Below are 6,000 nucleotides of genomic sequence, written 5' to 3'. Positions count from 1 at the left end.
TTTATCAGGCAATGGATAGAGAGTTTTGTATTGTTGTATCTTTGTCTTTCGGTCTATCTTTGCCGTCTTGTCTGACTCTGACTCTATTCTTTCTCCCTCCGACTCTTTCATCCCTGCCTTTCCTCTTTATTCCCTTCATGCTAACATTGCGATGACCTTGTCCTCTACTTGTGCCGGTCAAAGAGAAAAAAAAAATATTAGAGGGTAGAAAGAATGAGAAAACATAGTAAAAATATATACTGTATATATATTTGCGGTTCTTCTTCACTCCAGATTGCCATGGTTCTTTACAAGATATGGTCCTGTGTAGTTCAGTGTGTTCGGCGTGGCACTATCCCTGCCATGGGCTGAGGGTTCAATTCCCTGTGTAAGTCAATGGGTGGAGCAAGGCACTAAGGCTGCTGGGGTTTGGGATTGCATCTCCACTTGGACCACCCACGCTAACAAAAGAGGCACTCACGGTACTTTAAGGACAACAGCGTAAAAAAAAACAAATCGAAAAGTGCAAGTTTGTCTTTATCAGTCACTGAAATGGCAAAGTTTCTGCTGAGAAAAGATCCAGTGTATCAAAGGAACAGGAAAGGAGGGCGATGCATTTGTTGCTGTCTTGCTTATTTGTTGTGTCTAATTCTTCTCCTGTCTGTCTCCAGGCAAGGTGTTTAATTGTGGAAGCTTGAAAGTCTTCTTTTTAATCAATTTGGAGCTTAGATAAGAAGACATGGGAGTTGTTTTCCTCTATCAAACTCTCTGTCAAGTGTTGAATCACACACAGACACACACACACACACACTCGCCTCGTATCAACCTGTACGAGTTTTGTTCAGGCTCTGTGAACTTAGCTGGGTGAGGTGAGTTCTCTGGAGTGTGGAGGAGGAGAGGCGAAGGAAGGGATAGATGACAGCGACCTCCCTCTGCCCCTCATCCATCTTTCTGCTCACTGACCGAGGATTTATCCACCTGATTACCCAGCGGGTATCCCACCTGTCCGTCTCAATCACCGCATTCTTTGACTCAGCATAACAGGGTCTGGGGTTTAGTCCTTGACCCATAGCTCATTCCGACACTGTGCGCTCATGATATCACGTATCTGGAAGTTTAAGCTGGTGAAACTCTACTTTCCCTCAACAACCCCTAAGCAAGCAAAAACTCCCTCGAGCAAGGCACTTTACTCTCATCTGCTCCAGTGGAGATGAACAGTAGAAGACCGGTTGCAGCTCCTAGGTATGAATATGTGCAGCTGTATGAATGTGAATCAGGGTGGTGGTGAAAGAGAGCATGCATACTCAGTAAGCCTTCCCTGGATAAATAAAGGTTCAAAAAGACAATTCTGCTTTTTAAAGGTTGCATGCGTAATATTTCTGCTTTACTGAAACATAATATGACTAGTAAATATCAGCCGAGGTTCCTGAATGGGTAGCGAGTGAAACAAAGTGAACAGCCACGGCGCAATGGGCCGAGGCTGTGTTGTTGTTGTTTGAAGGCCCTCCTACAACACCAAAGTCCATTCAAAAATCAGGCAATTTGTTTTTGCCTTGCTTACAGGCAAAAAACACACATCGGAAAATATAATTTGAGACTTTATTACTAATCGGTAGGGTGTTCTGGTAAATTCGCCATGTATATAATCCTCCAACTGGCTCGAATTTTAACGGACCGGCCCATTTATGTGGGGAAGTGATGTTACTTCACACACAAGATAGTGACTCCTTACCTTTGATATGTTCCAAAAATTCAGGAATCATGGTGATGTCAGGATTCTAATCATGGCAAACTTGGTAAACATTATATAATGTTCATTGTTGATGATTGTGAAACAGTCCAACCTGCCCACCATGCTGATGATGATGAGGGCAGAGTGTTGTTGCCATGACAACGCCGAATGATAGAGGTCAGCACTGGACCAGAAATTCCACATAGACCCATTAACATTTCATAAAAAAAAAAAACAACACTGGACAAATAAAAGTTTAAATAAAAAAAACAGTTCTACTTTTTAACAAGGGCCATAACACATGGGCAATAGGCCATAGTGGCAGCTGCAATAACACTGGGGAGTAGAAGCAGGATAGCAGGAGGAGCCGATTGATTTCCAATGAGCCGCAGAGATCTCCACATAAAAACCATGTCTTAAAGGAAGAGTTCATCCCAAAATGAAAATTCAATATTTATCTATCTGCCCCCATGTAAGCTAAAACTCCACTGTAATAGTCTGTAAAACCACCAAACACAGAGCGAGTTAGCCCCCATAGTTCCACCTCAGCCTTGCTAACAGGACCATACAGCTCCAAAACTGTCTCCAAACATCTCTTGCAGTGATTTGCAGACAAACGATGGCACTGTGGGTCCAAAAGTGCAATACTTACTTCTTTGCACATGTTAAATTTATGTAGACCGTGCAGGCCGAACTTGAAAATAAATCAATAATAAACTTTATTTCTATCACTCACCAAAACAAAGTTACAAAGAGCTTTACACAGTATAAAAGATCTTTTCACTGCAGGTTGAGCTGCTTATGAGTCCAGCCTCTTCTGGGGCGGAGTGCTCGCTTGCTGTGTTTAGAGGAAAGTTTTGAATTTTACTTTTTTGAGTTTAGGTTTTTCCCCTTCCTGTGGGCCGGGGAGATTTCCCATCAGTGTACACACCCGACTCCAGCGTTTCATTTGGGTAAATAGAGCGAATCTACGGCGTCTCAATTAGCGGGGAGATGGGACGCTCTTCTCTGCTGCAGCCCCAATTTGTGATTTAGGCTGATAATACGGGTGTATTTTTACATAAAAATGGAGCGCAGATTTGAAGTGAGGCAGGGAAGAAGGGAGGTGGGGAGGCGGGGAGGGAGGAAGGCAGGCTCAGGCTGACAAGTCGTCCTGCAGACAAGGAGAAGACGAAGCCCCCGGAGGAGGCTGAGCTCACAGTTAATGATCTTTCTGTATGCAAAGGCCACGGTTCAAAAGGCACCGGGATGATAGGAACTGGCAAAACCCCATTAACTCCATGACGGAGTCTGCCACAAGTAATATGCTCTCTTCCACTCTCCCTCTCTTTTTCTCCCCGTCTCTCTCACCCTCCATCTTTTTCACCCTCTGTCTATTTTCTCCCTGTCTCTCTCTCTCTCTTTCTCTCTCGCCCTCTGTCTATTTTCTCCCTGTTTCCCCCCTGTCTCTTCTCTCTCTCTCTCTCACCCTCCATCTATTTTCTCCCTGTCTCTCTCTTTCTCGCCCTCTGTCTATTCTCTCCCTGTCTCCCCCTGTCTCTTCTCTCTCTCTCTCTCTCCCTCTGTCTCTTTTCTCCCTGTCTCTCTCACTCTCTCTCTCACTCGATTTCTCTCTCCCTTTCCCTCCCTTCCTGCCTCTCTCTCTATTCCTGTCTATTCCTATATCTCTCTCTCATTGTCTCTCTTTCTCTCTCTCTCTCCATCTCGCTCTCTCACTCCCTCTTTCTTTCACTCAGTGTCTTTCCATCTCTCTCTTTTTCTCACCCTCTCTATCCTCCTGTCTCTCGGCCACTTCTCTCTCTCATTTTCTGTCTCATCTCCCTGTCTTTCTCTGTTTCTCTCTTCCTTTATCTCCCTTCTTGCCTCTCTGTATTCCTGTCTCTCTAATATATGTCTCTCTTACTGTCTCTCTGTCTCTGCATCTTGCTCTCTCCATCCCTCTTTCTTTCACTCAGTGTCTTTCTCCATCTCCCTGTCTCTCTTTTTCTCACCTTATCTACCCTTCCCTCTGTCACTTGTCTTTCCCCACCTCTCTCATTTTCTCTTTCTCGCCGTCTCCCTGTCTTTCTCTATTTCTCTCTCCCTTTCTCTCTCTTCCTACCTCTTTTTCTTTCTATCTCTCCCTTTCTCTTAATCTCTCTTTATCCCTCCATCTCTATCCCTGTCTTTCTCCCTTTCTGTTGCTCTCTCTCTCTCTCTCTCTCTCTCTCTCTCTCTCTCTCGATTCAATTCATTTCAAATGACCTTTATGGGGATGAAATACTTCAGTGTCTTTTGCCAAAGCAGAAAAGTGATAATCAATAAAGGTGACAATAACAACAATACAAAATCATTGAGGAATAGAAAACCGCAATAATTCAAACACCCACAAAATGGTAGAAAGTTTTTGTAATTACTCAGACGATGTCACATCAGTTCAGCCAGCTTTTGTCCGTGGAAATAAAACCTCTTCAGCAGGTTGTCTGGCTCCTGTCTCAGTTTTTCACAGGATGTTATATAAACGGCAGCTGGAAACTGGAATGGCACACTCACTTTTTTTTTCCCTCCAACAATATACAAGAGCTTTTTGTTAGGGGGAAGTTTTTCAAAATTACACATGCTTTGGATTTTTGGAGAAATAGGTCGCTGTGACATTTTTATATCTAGTGCAGTTGAGAGGGAAGTGCAGCTCTGTCTCCATCAGACTGCTCACTCTGTCTCTTTTCTCCTGGCTCTCCATCCGTTTAGGATCAGATACAATGCTCAGGTAGTCTGCCATCATGTACTGTCTGTTTGGGGCCAAATATGTTTCGAATATACTTTGAGATTTTGTTACTTCTTTCCAGTATGACTGATACCTTTCTTTTTGTTTAGCCGTAATTTGGTTGGGCCGAATTAACTGAGTTCAGTCTCCTTTGACTTACGTCAAAGGAGATTGGACCATTATAGCACTAATGGTTATACAGTTGTATTTGGCGGAAAAGGCTCTGCTCCCCAATGAATCCAATCAGGATGTGAGAGATTCTGTGGGGCACAATAAACCCCCCAAGGCATAGTAGACATATCATTATTAATACAATCTGGGAACCCATCGTCTATCGGTCTGATGATGATTAGACTCTGGGGGTGACAGCCAATATTTCGGGGTTTCCGGTGTAGCCAGCGGACATCCGGGCCAAGACTTCCTCTTCTGTGCGCCGGTCATTGTTTACAGTCTGATTAGCCACTTGAGACGCGAGAATGGAGTTGGAGTTGAGAGACGACATCTCATATGCAGATATCTGTTTATAGAGATTAGCCGAAATGTCGTCTGGACCTAAAACACCTACAAAAAGTATCGATGTTGGGGCGCCCTGGTGGCTCACCGAGTAGGGCGCGTACCATTTGGCTCAGGCCTTCCCGCAGCGACCCGGGTTTGAATCCGACCCGTGGTCCTTTGCTGCATGTCCTCCCCTCGCTCTCTCTCCCATACCTTCCTGTCTCTCTCTCACTATATCTCTCAAATAAAGCATAAAATGCCAAAAAAAGTATCGATGTTTGCGTATTGTGTGGAGAAACGTTCGACTCTCGCGTCTCAAGTGGCTAATCGGACTGTAATCGATGACCGGTGCATGGAAGAGGAAGTCTTGGCCCGGATGTCCGCTGGCTCCACCAGAAACATTGGCCGTCGTCCCCAGAGTCTAATTGTCGTCAGACCGATGGGTTCCGAGATTGTTAATAATATGAACCAACACAAAAGATAGAGATAGCTTGCACAAGCATCCTGGGAGCAGATAATACAGGAGGAGGTTGGGGTGGTGGAAGGAATTTGCATTGACTTGGGTCAACAGCAGCTGGCAGATTATAAAGATCAATATGAAGATCGCTTCATATTGTTTGAATGTGATTGGTGATGAGAGTCAGCTTGGATTGGACAGCTGACAGATGATAGCGTGCACGACTTCAGTGTTCTGCCTGATCTAGCGCGATGCTTCATGTCTGTCCTGAGGCTTGGTGGTCAGTGAGCTAAACCCCAGGTCCAGCTGACAGAGAGACTCCTCTAATTGCATGGCTTTATCTCTCCCTGTCTCTCTTTTTCTCTTCATATCTCTCTCTTTCCGTCTCCCTCTTTTTCCCCATATCTCCCTTGGTTTCTCTCTCCCTCTCTGTCTTCCCTCTGTTACTCTCTCTCCCTCCCCTTTTCTCTTTCTTTCCTCATCTCTCTTCCTGCCCCTCTCATTCTCCCTGTTTCTGTATTTCTCTCTCTCACTCACCATGTTTCCATCCAACTCTCCAGTGAATATTAAACAGACTTTTTAAATGTCACAAAA

This window comes from Centroberyx affinis, unplaced genomic scaffold, assembly GCF_046629955.1.
Source record: "Centroberyx affinis isolate AG114_WGS23_722 - 3 ecotype Tasmania unplaced genomic scaffold, CSIRO-AGI_Caff_v1 ptg003083l_1, whole genome shotgun sequence".
Classification (NCBI taxonomy): Eukaryota; Metazoa; Chordata; class Actinopteri; order Beryciformes; family Berycidae; genus Centroberyx; species Centroberyx affinis.
Note: the sequence above shows the minus strand (reverse complement) of the source record.